This window comes from Manacus vitellinus, unplaced genomic scaffold, assembly GCF_001715985.3.
Source record: "Manacus vitellinus isolate BGI_N305 unplaced genomic scaffold, ASM171598v3 scaffold_1_pilon, whole genome shotgun sequence".
Lineage (NCBI taxonomy): Eukaryota > Metazoa > Chordata > Aves > Passeriformes > Pipridae > Manacus > Manacus vitellinus.
In genome coordinates this window covers 5,767,222-5,783,923 of record NW_021939396.1, presented here as the reverse complement: position 1 = coordinate 5,783,923, position 16,702 = coordinate 5,767,222, and positions in this window count along the sequence as shown.

The window sequence follows — 16,702 nt, the reverse complement described above, 5'->3', positions numbered from 1 at the left end:
TTCATCCTTCTGGGCAAAGGAACTAGAAGTTTAAAGCTCAAAATGCAATAGAAATTTGAAATGTCTGTGTAATGATTGGGGATAAATAGAATCATATCTGTTCTTAAGAGTGGTTCTGCTTCCATTTCCCCATCCAGAACTTTGCAATTTTTTTTTTAAACTATTTTAGCATTATAATTAGATTTTTGTAGTAAGTTCACAAATGTGTGCTAAAAGACCAAAGTTGTAGCAGGGTTTCCAGGTTACCAATGTCCAAGAACACCAGTGCTGTTGCAGCTAAAGTAAATGCACAGCAAGAATCAGAATATCTTTGTCTTTTTAATTTTATGAGAAAGACTAATTGGCTGAAGGGGCTGAGAACTATTTTTACAAGCTCAGCAGTTTTGCCCAAGACAGCTGCATTTGTTTAATGGGGAGAAAATCCCCTTTGGTAATGGAAATTATTGAAGGTATTTAGTATTAAAGCAGATATTGCAAAGATAAATGTTTGTGCAGCCTCAGGTACTTCATTGTGCATTGACCCTTGTCTTCAGGCAGGTTTTCGTACATGATTGCAAGTCAAGAGAACGTCTCTGGCAAACTTGGATTTTGAAGATGCTTAAGCTGTAGCCAAGGGCTGAAATAAAGCTACTCTGCTGTGTGGTTTTTTTTTTAGGTTCATCATTGGGAAAGTATTAAAAAAATATGAAATGTCGACACTTCTAAAAATAGCAAATCAGGGAACAGGCTTAAAGGAAAATTTCACTTTTCAGTCAAAGATGTACTTGAAATTGTGAAATTAAAATAATTTATGTTTAATAAAGATTTATGACAAGATTTATCAGGAATCTATATATCCAGTAATCAAAATAGCTTATGCTCTTTCAAGATAGAAAGCTACTGAGATAGAATTCCTGACTAAACAAGATTCTGATCTTACTACCCAGAGTAAAATTAAATATAAATCAATCCTTGCAGTTGAGTTCCTGCTTTTGCAAAGCTAAATACTAAACCAGTTTTTTATGCCTGGAACCATTTGATGTAAAATAGCTTAAATGGTCTTATCTTTTACTGAAATTTAGAATCAAGAAAGAGTTTTCACCTGAAGGGAAATTTTGGCACCTTTCTGAAGATAATGGAAAGTTGTAGGGGTTTTTTTCTGACCTCCATAGACTGATTTTTTTTTCTCCCTCTTACGCAAAGCATAGTGAACTGCTCCAAATGCTTACTCAAGCAGTAACCTGTGAACTCAATAGTTTGTTGGCTTCTATGGCAAAAGAGTAAGTGATAATTTGCTCTCTTGCTGTTGATCTGGTTGTGAAAGATCCTTATGCCTGAAACATCTCATGAAGATGAAACACTTTTTATTCATTTGGTTATTTACTTTGTTTTTCCACTCTTCTGTTAAGAGTTGGGGTTTCTTAGTGTGGAGGTTTTTTTGTCTTTCTTACTGAGAGAAAATATGTAGACTCCATCTCACATAGCTTCTTATTAAGGCTATATTAAAAAAGAAAATAAATACTTTTATCTCTTAAGTTCTTTCTTCTGATAATGCAATTACCAATTCAAAAATCCATGGGTAAAGCTGGTCTTGCTTCAAATAGTGAGATTGCTACAAAATTACACTGCTAAACATTCATTCATGACTTTGGGCTTTTGCTAAATCATTTTGAAATGTTTATATTACAATATAAATATTTACAGTTTAAAGAATTGAATTGCCCTTTCAGGGTAGTTAATTACAGCTTGAAATCAAATAAGATTACTAAATATCTAAAGTATGGTGAATGCTGTCTGCATGCATATTGGAAATCATCTGACTGATGTTGATTATCAGAATTACCCACCTGTGAAAATTGACCTTATTCTGTTTAGCGAAAGTTTCACTTTTTATAGCATTTGAGACTCTAAATTGAAATGGTTTAAACAGAAAATTCTCTAAGATATTTAAAATATTCCAGGGATGATTTTCTAATACAGAATATTCATAAGAAAGTATGTGTGGTTTTTCATTATTCACTTGAAGACTGTATTTTTTTTACATCAGAAACAAGGTCCCTCTAAGACTGACAGAATTAAGGAAGTATAAATCAAGAAAGCAGAGATGATCCTCAGGCAGTTACTTCTCTTGAAAGAACTGTGGCATGAATGCATTAGGGATTGTGGAGAAACATTGTGGTATGTTTTGAGGTGATGACCATGAATTGCATTTACTTTATTACACTAATTAGAGGTTTGAGGAAATGAACATTGAAAAAGTAATGTAAGCAGATTGCACAACAGGAAACTGGGTGAGCAGTGGGGAAGATAGGTTTTTAAAAGCAGGCCAAATACTAAAAGGTGTCTTGGATTTCAAATTCTGCAATAGAAGAGAAAGGCCTCCACATCTCAGAACATACCTTCCCTGAGCTTGCTTGGGAAGCCATGCAATAGCTGCTATTCATTAAGTTGGCTATTTCTTTTAGAGTATTCCAGTTTTTATTCCCTGGAATTAACTCTTGATTTAAACATATTTGATGGTAGGAAGTTGAAGTGATGCATCCTAGCTCCCTGCAGTAACTAACATTTTTTTTTCCTACTTTTATGTGGTCTGGCATTGGAATTCCTCACATAGTAGGAATATCTTCATTAATTTTTGGTGATATACTTCAAAGATATAAGCACATAACTTGTAAATGCCACGATCAATACCCCTTTGAAAGGTCACTTTGTGTACTTCTGAATAATATTTATATGCGTGTGTACATAATTTAACATATTTGGTAAGGGCTCTTCAGAAGAATAATTCAAAGGACAGAAGATGATATCTCGCTGTGAGAGACTTAAAAAGCTTGATTATGGTTTATAATCACTCACACTGGGAGAAAATAACAAGTACTAAATGACTCTAATCTAGTAGTGAAAAAAAATAAGAACTAACACTGAGTAAAAACTCTGCAGTCTTAAATGAGAAATTAGGCTCAAATGAGAGTGATTAACCACAGCAGCAGGCTACATGCAAAAGAATCGGCTTCTGTTGGTTTTCCTACATAGCAGTGAGATTGAATGATCTAATAACTGTGTCTGAACTTGAAAGTCATGGGTCAGTGATTGTTGTATAATAATTCTAATCGTCACAAGAAAGCACTTTTTTTTGACTGATTTTCAGGCTAGTGATCTGTGAGAGTTAAGATGATCAAAATTCCTTTTATCAGCAAGGATGAATACTCCATTTTGTGTATATGTTATTGTGCATGTCTTACTGCCTTTACAAGCTGAAAGCAATGTAAGTTGGTATTTGCTGATGGTGACATACCAACACAACTCTTGTTCCTCATGCAAGCTACATTTAGAAATTTTGTATATTGCTGTGGTTACCTTACAAATTATACTTTTTGAATAAACAGCATCCACTTATTAATTTAATAGAAGGATCTAAATTTTGTTAAAGAAACCGTCTGGAATTATCCGTTCTGATTTATATATCTACCACAGATGACAAATTCTTGACTGTTTGCCCAGGCTCTGCTTATCATCAACCAAGAGAAACAAGCTCAAAGGACAAATCAACTTTTTGAGAGAGAAATACATTGAGCTCAAGGCACTGACTCACCCTCTGAAAGTACCTGCTTCTTCCCCCTTGACTCACGTTGGTGATTAAACTTATTTGGATATTTAAACCTTAGATGTCTGAAGTGAAGAATGCTGAATCCCACTGATATTTCTGTTCCAAAACCAGCTTTGTTGATACCTTGAAAACAGCAGCAATTGATAATGTCTGGGAACAAACAGATACCCAGAGAAAATCACTGGAGACAACTCTCATAGCAATGGGTGTAGAAGACATGGTTTGCCCCACAATATGGAATCACAGAATCATTAAGGTTTGAAAAGCCCTCTGAGATCATCAAGTCCAACTGTTAATCCAGCACTGACAAGTCCACCACTAAACCTTGTTTCTAAGCAGCATACCTGCATGTTTATAAACACTTCAGTGATTCTTCCGCTGCCCTGGGCAGCCTGTTCCAATGCTTCACCACCCTTTCAGTGAAGAAATACGTCTTAATATCCAATCTAAACCTCCCCTGATGCAACTTAAGGCTGTTGCCTTTTGTCCTATCATTTGTTAACAGGGAGAAAACTGCCCCTCTCCTGGCTACATCCTTTCAGATAACTATAGGGAGCACTGAGGTCCCCCAAATAGAGGGGACTGTTCCAAATAGGAGTAGGTGAGAGGTGTACATAACCATGTTTCTTACCTGCTGTCTGTTTGTCCTTCTCTCCGTCCATCCTTCCTTAGGCAAAAGCTTTATGCTCTGCTTGTAAGCAGAAAATACAGACTCTCTTTTGATGGCTTCTGCTCCAAGCATTTCTCTGACAACCTTCTCAGCATATGCATTTATTAGGACGTTTTCATACTCAGTGTTTGTTTCCACAGCCTTCTGTTAAACATGGCCACATGTTTTTATTTGTAGGCATCTTAAATCTCAAGATTTGCTGGAATATTGGCTGAGAGGACTTGTATATGAAGGAAATTCTCTTCCAACTCAGGATATTCAGTGGTTCTATGGTTATGCTATAAATGTTAGTTGCTGCTTAAAGAAAAGTTTTAAATTCTGAAGGAAAGTCTAAAAACTAGAAAAATCAGGTGAATTTCTGTGCATAAATACTCAGAACAATGGGAAGTAAAAGCTTTCCTCTTTTGGTCTATTTTCTGAAATATTAGTATCCACCCCCACTAATAACCACTAAAGGTTTCACAGAAGGAAAATAAAAACCTCCCGTGTGCTTATCCAGTTATCCAGAGCTGTTTAAATAACCTTATCTATCCTTTGGAATATGTGCAGGAAATCTTTTAACTAGAAAACAGAAAATATGCAGCACTTCTGCTAATGAAAATGTAAGGCTTTATACCTCTGTGGCTCATAACATTTAAGGAATTCACTAACTTTCAAATGCTGTTCTGTTAAAGAAGTAGTGATGCAGGTAGATAATTTTGCATGATCATTTTGCACTATACAGAAGAACAGCCAAAACAAGCCTGAAGTTTGTCATTGGTGCAATATTGGTGCAATATTCCTCAGAAACTGAAATTTTCCTAGGATAATTTGGTTTGTAGAAAAATGTGTATTGGGAATAAAATTACTATTTCATTTAAAACCAAATTCTTTTAAAACTTATTTTCAAAAAATGTACATTTTTAAAGGATGACTTTCTTTCGGGGCAGTGTACTAGTCACCATTTACCCAGCTCCCGAATGAAGGTAGCTGGGAGGAACCTAAGCCTCTACAGGTCCTTTCTCCTTTTCCTTCTTTAAAAAAAAGCGTAGAAAGCAGGTAAAAAATACTCCACATGCTTTCTTCTTGTTACTTTTTCTTCTCAAGTCCATTGTGGTAAAAGAAAGATTGTGCACATCTTTATTTCTCCCTCGGCCAACAGGCTTTAGGACCATTCCAAGTCCTGTTCAACACAATCTTGAAACATCTGCACAGTGTCAGTGTGTATTGAGGCTTCTGTGTTTCGGGGGTTTTGGGTGCAGGTAAGGCCTGTGGTTGTTCTAGGTTCCTTTATAGGCAACTGTGGTAGAAAGCCACTGAAGAGAGGGACAGAGCAGTGTGCAAACTATGATTTGTCTCTCCTGAGAAACATCAGGGCACTCCCTTCCTGCACTAGGAGCCTCATTTGGTTGCCTGTTGTTACCTCACACCTCCTTCCTGACCCACATGAATGACTTTTGAAATAATTGCAGTTGTTAATATAGTAATAGAATTAATTTAGTAATGGATAAACACACTAAAGATGAAGTCTGTGCTCCCTCCTCTGTCTTCTCTCCTGTGCAAACACAGACTGTAAGTGAGCTGATTAGAAGTAAATTCCCAATGATCAACCTACATCAGCAGGAAAGTGTTGACTTCCTTATGCTTCTCCAGCACCAGACCTATTATTGTCCTTCACTGCTGAACCCCTGTTCTGCTAATTCCAGTGAAGGACTCTGTAAGTGGAAATGCTGTTAATCACAGTGCTTGAGGAACAGTGCTACTGATTAATCATCCCTGCACATCTTTTGTTCTACTACAGGTACATCTAGAGAGCAGGCAACAGTTTCAATTACATGCAGGCATTTATTTTTCAAGGAGTTTCTTAGTATTTAAAAAACACACCAGAAAAAACAGCAAATTGCAGATTAGTATCTATTTTCATTTGACCACCTGCAGCATTTTAGGTCAGTGGGCAGTCATCCATCTATATCTTTAAAAAAACACAACAGTAAGAATTTTAAGTCCCTGACCATAATATAGTTTGGTTAGAATGGAACAAGTCTTAAAAGATTTACAGCTTTGATTTAGACTACTCACCCAAGTAAAAGTCATAGAATCAGAATCACAGAATCATAGAGTCAGAATCAGCTGGGTTGGAAGGAACCTCCGAGATCATCAAGTCCAACCCTTGATCCAACACTGCTGTGGTTACCAGACCATGGCACTAACTGCCACATCCAGTCTCATCTTAAAAACCTCCAGGGATGGAGAATCCACCACTTCCCTGGCAGCCCGTTCCAATGTCTGATTACCCTTTCTGTAAAGAATTTCTTCCTAATATCTAACCTAAACCTCCCCCAGCACAGCTTAAGACCATGTCCTCTTGTCTTACTGAGAGCTGCCTGGGAGAAGAGACCAACCCCCACCTGGCTACAACCTCCTTGCAGGGAGTTGTGGAGAGTGATGAGGTCTCCCCTGAGCCTCCTCTTCTCCAGGCTGAACAACTCCAGCTCCCTCAACCTCTCCTCATAGAACTTGTGCTCAAGTCCCTTCACCAGCCTCGTTGTTCTCCTCTGGACCTGCTCCAGCACCTCAATATCCTTCCTGAACTGGGGGGCCCAGAACTGGACACAGTACTCCAGGTGTGGCCTCACCAGTGCTGAGTACAGGGGAAGAATCACTTCCCTGGACCTGTTGGCCACACTGTTCCTGATCCAGGCCAGGATGCCATTGGCCTTCTTGGCCACCTGGGCACACTGCTGGCTCCTGTTCAGCTTCCTGTCAATCCAAACTCCCAGGTCCCTTTCTGTTTGGCTGCTCTCCAGCCACTGTGCCCAGTCTGTAGCACTGCATGGGGTTGTTGTGGCCAAAGTCAGTAGTCTTTAAGCAAATAGAGTTCAAAATTGTGTCATTTGAGTCGTACAACTTCCTTGTGGATGAAGAGGAAGGGCAGGCACTGATCTCTTCTCTGTGTTGACCAGTGACAGAACCCAAGGGAATGACCTAAAGTTGTGTCAGGGGAGTTTTCGGTTGGATGTTAGAAAGAGATTCTTGACCCAGAGAGTTGTTGTGCACTGGAACAGGCTCCCCAGGGAACTGGTCACAGCACCAAGCCTGACAGAGTTCAAGAAACATTTGGGCAACACTGTCAGGCACATGGTGTAATTCCTTGGGATGGTTCTGTGCAGGGCGAATGGCTGGACTTGATGATCCTTGTGGGTCCCTTCCAAGCTGGCATATTCTGTGATTCTGTGATATTTGCAAATCGGGGCTGCTATGGTTATTAAAAAAAAAAATAAATGTGTCTCAAGCTCATGGGTCAGGATAAAGATGGGGAGATGACTGGGGTGGGTTGGCCTTGGCCCACAAAGCTGCACTATCAGCCCCCTCTCCAACTGGCAAGGGGGAGAAAACATGACAAAGGCATATGGGTGGAGATGTGGAGAGGGAAACATCACTCAGCAATTACCATCACGGTATGGACTGAGATAGCTAAGCACTGCTTACCACACAAAGCTCAAGATCAGTTTGAATGTCTCAGTACTTAGGGCTGATGGACCCTGGGTCAATACACAGTGAATAGGAGGAGCAGGACTGACTCACAAATTCTTGGAGATGGTGGTTTTGTTGTTGGTATAGATCAGGCCCCCAGTGGAACTCAACAGCGTCTGTTCACCCGTGTCTACATCCTTTACTTAAGCTTGAATAGGATATTAGAAAAAATTTCTTCACTGAAGGGGTGGTCAAGCGTTGGAACAGACTGCCGAGGGGAGCAGTGGAATCACAATCCCTGGAAGCGTTCAGAAAACGTAGATTTGTGCTTAGAGACATGATTTACTGCTGGACCTGTCAGTGCTGAGTTAACAGTTGAACTTGATGAACTTGGAGGTCTTTTCCAACCTTTATGATCCAAAGATTCTTACTTTACTGAAGAGGCCTGGAGGTTAGTGACAGGGTGAGACACCGTTGCCACCCAGGCAGGTCAGGCAAAACCTAGCTGTGCTTTTAAAACAGGTATTTCTGAGGACTGAAAACCTAGGGAAAGTACTAACAGATCACGTGTTCTCCTCCTGGTTTGAGCAGCAATTTGGGAGCCTCACAGGGACTGCTTCAATGTTCCTTTTTGGATGCCTTTTACATTTACCAATGCTTTAATTAGGTGTAGCAAAATTCCTTTATGGGCAAATCCATCCCCACCTCCTAAGCCTCTGGTGAAGCTCATTATCTGTCTCCTAGATTTCCACCAACTGTGTTAATTTTCACCCTGCACTTCCTCCTTTAAGAAGCAAGTAAACCATATTGCTGAGCCTGCTAATGTTCATCCAGAGCCAGGTATTTATCATCTCATTTCTCATTGACTCTGTGGGTTGTGCAGCTTTTGATTCATATTTAGATTGCTGCCTTTCCTGTTTTCAGGAGTTTTTCTTTTTTTTTTTTCCCTTTTTTCTTTCCCCCTTCTTGTAAGCAGCCCAAGTTATTCACACCAGCAAACTCCATCTGTAACCAGATATTGCTCATGAATGAACATGTATCCGCCGTTATGACACCAGAACAGCACCCGCAGCAGCAGCGCTGAAGCAAAAGGCCTTGTGAGCTGGTGGTTGCCAGGCTTCAAATAAGATATCAAGCTTCAGGCTTTGCCACAGAGGAGTATTTAAACGCCCTGTGGTACAGGAAGCCTAATTTCCATCTCTGTCCCGATAATCTGAAAGGGTAATGACTGCACAGTTTGTCTAGCAAAGTTCCTGGTGCTGCTGTGCTTTCACGTGCAATTTTTCCTTTCCTGTCAAGTTCCTATGTGGCATCACTATGTGTTATTACACAGCTGCTTCTCTTTACCCCAGAGAGAGCTGCATTTCAGCAGAAGACAAAGCAATTGCTGTTCTTCAAGCATGTGAAATTCCCTGGGAGTAAAGAACTCCTAATCTTCTGCCTTATTTGACTTTAAAATCTTTTTCAGACATCTGCAGATTTAAGATCCGCGGTTTGGATATTGGTAGGGATGAATCCTTAAATTATTATATCCTTGCAGATGACTAGTTCTTTTCACCTCCCCCTACCCAGAAAAATATTTTACTTATCTCTTCTAGAAGAGACAGACCTTCAGGCTTACTAAATCAGACTAAATGTTTGCAATTAAATTTCAGTGTCCTAGAGGTCATTTGTGTCTGAAATTGAAAAAAAGATGGCCTTGTGATCATACCAGATGTGCTCCTTCTGTCTGTTCTTGAGATGAGTTATATTTGATCTGACTTTGTGGTTATTCCTAGTGTAGTTTTTCAGATTACTTCCTCAATTTATACCAAAAAATCTGACCTAAGTGTTTTGGCAAAATTAGATAATAAGTAAACAATCTATGATGCAAATAAGATGTTAAAAAAAAACCAAAACCAAAAAACAAAACACCCCAGAACACATTCATACACCAAATATCTATTTTTTCAGGAAGGAAGATGTATCATCCTGGCAATTTCACATAACACAGAATGAGGACAATGAAGAAGTGACCCTGATGCAGATAGCTCTTTCAGATTAGCCACATGTGGTGTGCAAGTTTGCTCCTTCCTGTCGCAGAGAAAAGTCCAGTCATGAGCTGTTTCTGGTTTTCAGTATTAGCCAAGCCAAGCTTCAAAAATGCTCTTGCAAATTTCAGGGATGATAATTTCCCAGACCCTCAGGATTGGTCTTTTTGTACCTTAAAAAAAGAGTTTCAAGTTTCACACAAAGGTTCTCTGTGCATGTATGAAATTCTCTTTCCTGCTGTGCAATCTCCATAACCCCCCCTCATTTCAGCAACCTTACCTTTTTTAAAGTAGAGGGTTGACAGTATGTGTACAGTGTAGAATAGGTATTTGACAGGATAGAAGGGTCGTGTCTTGTAAACAAGACAAGACATGGTCACCACTGGCTTGGAGGATAAGTTGCAGTGCTTCCCTAAATGATGGACATCAAACGATGACTTCAAATGAAGCAAAGACATCAATTGAAATAGGTTAATTAAAAATCATATAAATATGAGATTCTCTGATTCATGGAATCATAGAATCACAGAATGGTATGAGTTGGAAGGTACCTTAAAAATCATCTATTTACAACCCTCCTGCCATGAGCAGGGACACCTTCCACTAGACAAGATTGCTCCAAACCTCATCCAGCCTGGCCTTGAACACTGCCAGGGATGGGGCAGCCACAAATTCTCTGGGCAAAAGAGCTGAATGGGCTGCAAGAAGTGGTGAAAGGAGGCATGACTTGTGCAGGTGTCTAACAAAGTTTCTTTTAGTTCTGGTTTGCAATAGTTGATTCCACAAACCTCAGTTCCGTATCTGGAAATCAGCTAGTAAAACTCTATGATATAAATGGTGCCTAGTTTTGGCACTAAGCTGGATTGGAGGTGAGAGTATTTTAGCTATGAATATTTCACCAAATATGACAACCAAAACCAACTGCTTTTAACCCTCAGCACTTCTATTTCCCACCTCTCATATTTGAGTATCTTGGTATGGGACATGCTAGTTGATGTATATTTCTGAAGTGCATTCACCTGTGTATAGACATACACTGAGATTATTTTCATTTTCTTTGTTATAAAAGTTTAAAAGGTCATTCAAGCTCTCATTGGAACCAACACTAATTGCGGTTTACTCATTACTAACTGTTACAGTCAAACTGGAAAGCAAGGGCCACACAAGGTTCCATGGACACAAACCAGTGGAGCACAGTAGAAATGCTCTTCTTCTTCAAGTTTTATATATGAAATAAATAAGAATGGAATAACTAACTAACTAACTAATAGTGGAATCCTTCTGGATGTTATAGGTGTTAAACTGATAACATTAACTTGTAGTGCAAGAAATTATTAAGCCTTAGCTAAATTACTGTGTTATGAACACACTGAGTGTAAGAAATCCCATTGCTGCTACTATTGTTTGCAGACATTCAGAAGAGGCTCATATGTCCTTTCCCCCTAAAAAAATACAAATCCAGCAATTCTTTCCAAAGCTGGATAAAGGGATCTCAAACCTCATTTAAAAGGCCGCAGGAGACAGTGCCTGCCCTTCCTTTCCTTGTGTAAGCATTGAGCTTGTGCCAGCCCTTAGCAGTACTATTTCTAGGAAATCCTCACTAATTTTAAGGCTGAATTTTGCAATCTGCAGCTTCCAGCTCTTGTTACCAATGTCAAAATAAATTTTAGGGTGTTTGCGTGCAAGCCTATGGAGTGCAAGCCCAGACATGTTACCAAGTATTTTTATTTTGTACTAGAACAGCATAGGTGATGAGAATATTACATTCTATTTGACTAGTAGATGCAAGTCTAGAAGGTGTCACAGTGATATCTTTCCTAAAATTCCAGAGCATGTCACTTACACAGCAGAGAAAGCTTTTCTGAGTAAGACAGGTAGAATCTGGTCCTAACAACATGAATACCACAGGGAGAATAGCTGTTAGGAGAATACACTGTTGGGATAATACATAGGAAGGCTTCAGGGATTAAAAAAAAAAAAGAACAACAACCAAAAAAAACCCCAAAACAAAACAAAAAACAAAACAAAACAAAACAAAAAACCAACCAAACAAACAAAACAAAAACAAAACAAAAAAACCACACACACACACAAAAAAAACAACAAAAAACCCCCCCCAAAAAAACCAACAAACCAAAACACAAAACCAAACTATCAAAAACCAAAGGGTGATATTCAGATTAAAAGATGTCTTGGAATGTAGAATTCCCTGCCTTGATGATTAACCAGAACAGTCACAGAGCTGCCTGTGCAGACAGATACAAATACTGTGCTCCATCACAGAAAACAGCGCAGGGGAAGAGGGAGCAGCTTCACTGCTCTGGTGGGACTGAGAGCTGTGCTTAGCAAAGCCAGAGCTTTTGGTCCTTTTAATAAAATGACAGTAATTTGACAGTAATAAACATTAGGCTGTCACTGTAATGCAGCAGTTTGCAAATAATGTTGACATTATCTTATGCTTCATGTCAGAATGTGGGGCTGCTTTATCAGCTGATTAATGGGGAAATTGGATGAAATTCTTTAAATCTGACAAAAAGGAGCTTGGATTGCACTGGGAAAAACTTTTGTTTTCACCTGTTCTTTTTAAGCCCTGGTAATGCTTTTTCATCTTTTTGTTGCTTTTTTTCTCATTTTGAGCATTTGTGCAAAGCTGTGACAAGTTCTACATAAATAGTAACGTTTTCTAAACTGCTGAAAGTGCCATTTAAAGAGGTCCTGGAGTGTTTTTCCTAGAAATACACAGTTCTGAAATAGTGAAGATTTGCTTTTTGTAGTGTTTTGGGAGGTGTTTTGGGAGGGTTTTTTTGTTCGTGTTTTTTGTTTGTTTGTTTGTTTTGGTGGTGGTGGTGGTAGTGGTGGGGTATCTTTTCTGGGTTGGTCTGGGTTTTTTTGTGATTGGGGTTTTTTTTAAGTGCCTTCATCATTAACTTCTGTCTCCCTGCTGTCACAGATTGTGGGTGCATAGTAATGATCTAATACAAATGATGATTAGCCTTCCAGAATTCATTTTAGAACTGAGGAAATTATGGACACAGAAATTTGCCAGTGCCTTGCCAGGGATTTCCTTTCTCATTGCAGCCCACTGTTGTGAGCTAGGCAGTCTGTCACACCACAGGTCTCCCAACCACATCTTTCTAAATCTTATACTTGTCTTTCTCTCAGCATTTCTTAGAAATGCATCTAACTAGCAGGAACTGGGAAGATTTGAACTTTGCATGTGTTTCGTAACTGTGTACAGTTCAAATGCCACTGAAGAGGAGAGTCAGGAGCAGGATACTGGACATGTATGTAAATGCCAGAAAAAAATATCAACTGTCTTCTTTTCAGAAGGCAAAGTATCACCATCTAGTATTCAGAGGTGTTGGAGGAAGCTGCTGGAAGCACATCTGACTCATAGTGATTGCTGTGTGTGCTGAATGTGGAGAATAATGGATATTCCCGTCTGTCCGTTCTCCCAGATGGCTCACACAAAGGGAGTATCCAGCACCAATGTACCCATTTCATGTGGTCAACATGCATTCAGGTTAAATGGGAACTCAGGAGATCTCTATTCCAACCTCATTCTCAAAACAAGGCCAGCTATGGGATCCTATGACATTACTCAGTTTTATCCATTTGGGTCTTGAAAAACTCTAAAGATGAGAAGGCACAATGTATCTAGGCAACCTGCTCCACTGCCTGGATGTCCTCCTAGGAATAAAAAACTCCTTCTATCCAGTCTGAGACTCCCTGACCTTGTTGTGTCTCATCCTTTCACCAGGTGCCTCTGTGAAAAGCCTGGCTCCATCTTCTTGATGACCTTTCCACAGGGGCTGCTGTAAGTTCCCCCAAAGCCAACCTCTTCTCCATGCTGAACACTGCTCATCCCTTAGCCTCTTCTCCAGGTCATTCCAGCCCTGATCACCTCAGTGGCCTCCATGGAACTTGTTCTAGTTCGTTGATGTATTTTCTGTTTTGATCTATTTAACTCTTATTTAAGTCAGCTGAAATATGATATGAGTAAATCACTTAAACCCCTGTGCTCAGACCTCTTCTATGAAGGATAATAATCTTCCCTTTCTACCTCTGAATCCCATGGGCATGAGGACAGGATTATCTTGCTTTTAGGATGAGAGACGCAAACCGATTACCCAACTTGGACAGAGGTGGCCTAGCTATTCAGTGGCAGAGTCAGGATTATTAACTAGATCCTTAATCCTTTTCCAACTTTGCTGGACTGGACCTCAAAAAATCCATCTGATTTTGCTGGCATGGAGTGACAATGATAATTGAATTGGGAATGAGTGTCCGTAAGTACTCCCGAGAGGCACTTGACCCTCTCTACAGGAAAATCAGCAGGCAGTATTAAAAATCAATTAGCATTTTCACAACACAACCTTTGCCATACAATGCACAATGACCTTTACAGGCCTGAGAAGAGTCAGTTTAATGTACTATATAATGCCAGATGGTAATGTCTTTCCTCACTTAGGTGGCTCATGATTAAACTCAATTATCTCAGCCACCAATTGACCTTTATCCATCTCCCACAATTCAGCGAATGGAAGTTGGTAAAAGCTAACAGGATGGATGCATAATGATATGACAACTCCTTATAACAAGATACAAGTGGGAGTGAGGCACATCTGAGATGCAATTGTTTCAAGCAAAATTTGTATTCTTCCAGATAAAGGAGAACTTATTGAGACGCAACCAAGTTACTTTTGTGTCCATCATGTCCTACGTGTACATTCTGCATTCCTTTTTTCACTGCCATACTGTGTTGGAGGTGTTCAGTAGATAAATATTTTCCATTTAACAAGAGTTGGATGAAACATTTGACATACACAGCTGGTGGTCCAGTAAACAAGGAGAGAATTTACCCTCCTTGTTCATCTCTGGAGTGTTTATTCAAAGTACATCCAGTAGTTGATACTATGCAGAGCCATAGTGCAAGAAATGCCCTTTGCAGTAGTTGTTAACCCCTTTGTTCATTCAGTAGCTTCCCATGATCGAGATGTTTTCTAGCCCTAGAGGTCTGACAAAAATTTTTCTAAGGTCAGCAGTAAAATAAAGTGTTACAATACAATCTCCTCTCACGATCCAGTGCATGTGATACCCCAAATAGTAGTGGCAAGAAGGTTACTTAATCTCATTTATCTCATTTTTAAATCCATGCCAGGGATTGACATTTCTTTCTAAAGCACATATATATATATATATATATATATATATATATTTGTTCAACCTCTTCAGTTCAATCTGAGGACGGATTTATCGTTTACAATTGCATTTTCACTGGGAAAGTTTGAATTTTACATGGCTTCAACAGGTATGTGGCACATTTGCTCTTCCTGATAAGAGTTCTTAACAAAGCATTTCTGTTTCTTGTAAATGTTCCTCGCGATAACTGTGTCCAGGATAACAGATTTTGAAATCTGGTTTAAATGAAGGCTGATTTGAGCTCTCCCCATGGAACAGGCTGTAGTTAACTCTGTAGTCCAGTAGTGCAAACACAGCATTTATAGAGTATTTTTTAAAATGAAACGGCACATCTTTGTAAGTAACTGAGTATTTTGCTTCTTCAGTTCTTCACTATATTTCCGTTCTATTGAAATACTCTGGAGGAAAGTAAGGGAAGGGCTGTTTTATCACGCCCCATTCCTGTGGGCTCATCTTTTCTTTCACTATCTTCACTCTGCTTGCAGTTTCACAATGCCAGAAATTTCTTCCCCATTACAATTGTCATCTGGAGCTCTCCTTTGGCAAAGCCTTCCTTAAGATGGTTTAATTTTCTCTCCAGACCCCAAAGATGCCAGCATATGGCAGTGAAACACTGCCACTGAGTTACTGTCTCTTTTCATGGTAATTAGTTTAGACTTTTGGACTACATCTATCCTTGTTAATTGAATGGCACCAGGGAGTGTTCCCAGGGATGGGAAGTTGATAGACTGTTCTGTTAAATGATTCCTGCTATGATTTTGGCCCCAGACAGCTGGCGCTCTCCCAAATGCATCCTGGACACAGTTGGGGAATCAGCACAGACCCGGGATTGTTCCCAGTTAGCAGTTTGGATGTGCCCACCATGTTTCCCAGGCTGGGAATGTTTAACAGTACAGATATAGGCAAATCTGTTCCAAATAATGATCCCAGACACATGTAGCATAGCTATCTAACCATAGAGTAACCAAAAGGAGTTTTGAGTTCTCTCTTTCCCTAAAAAGAATCATGATTACTGACCTTAACAAAACTTACATGTTTTTTAACATGTATAACACATAACTTGGGAATCACTAGAACTATCATTTTCTGTGACAGCTGAATTGGTGATGTTCATAAATATCTTTTACCTCCCAGACACTGATTATACAATTACATGCAGATATTGCATGCATGTATTGGACCTGCTCCACAAAGGAATCAGGACTGAGCAGTGAAAGTGCTCCACTGCTCAAGCTAATTGCTGGTTGCAGCAAATAGGAAGTATATGATGAATAAGAGAATATGAGGAGGAGAGGGAGGATTTCTTGCCTATCATGGTTGAATACTGAACTGAAGAACTAGATATTATCCCTCCACCCAGTGCAGAGCTCCCAAGACATGGTCCATAAGAGGCTCACAGCCAGTTAAACCTAAGGTGGAAATTATTATGACGTCTCAGAAAAATACCCATTGTATCTGCAGGTTGCAGACAAATTCAGACCGAGCTACCAAGAGGCAACCATGACTCATTCTCTTCCTTAGAAAGGTGTGGAGGAGAAAGAGACAGAAACTATGTCTTTGTGAAACAATCTAGATTGACTTTTTGAGTATTCAAGTAGTTCCTGTGGGATTTTCTGTCTAATCAGATGGAAGATGTTTTCATGCTGAGATCTTCCCTTCTCTCAGAAGACCTAGAGAGCAGCTCCCTTCCCATGCTTACATCTCCAGATACTGCTTTTCTAGGTGACCACATATTCACCCTCGAATAGTGATTGCTGGTAG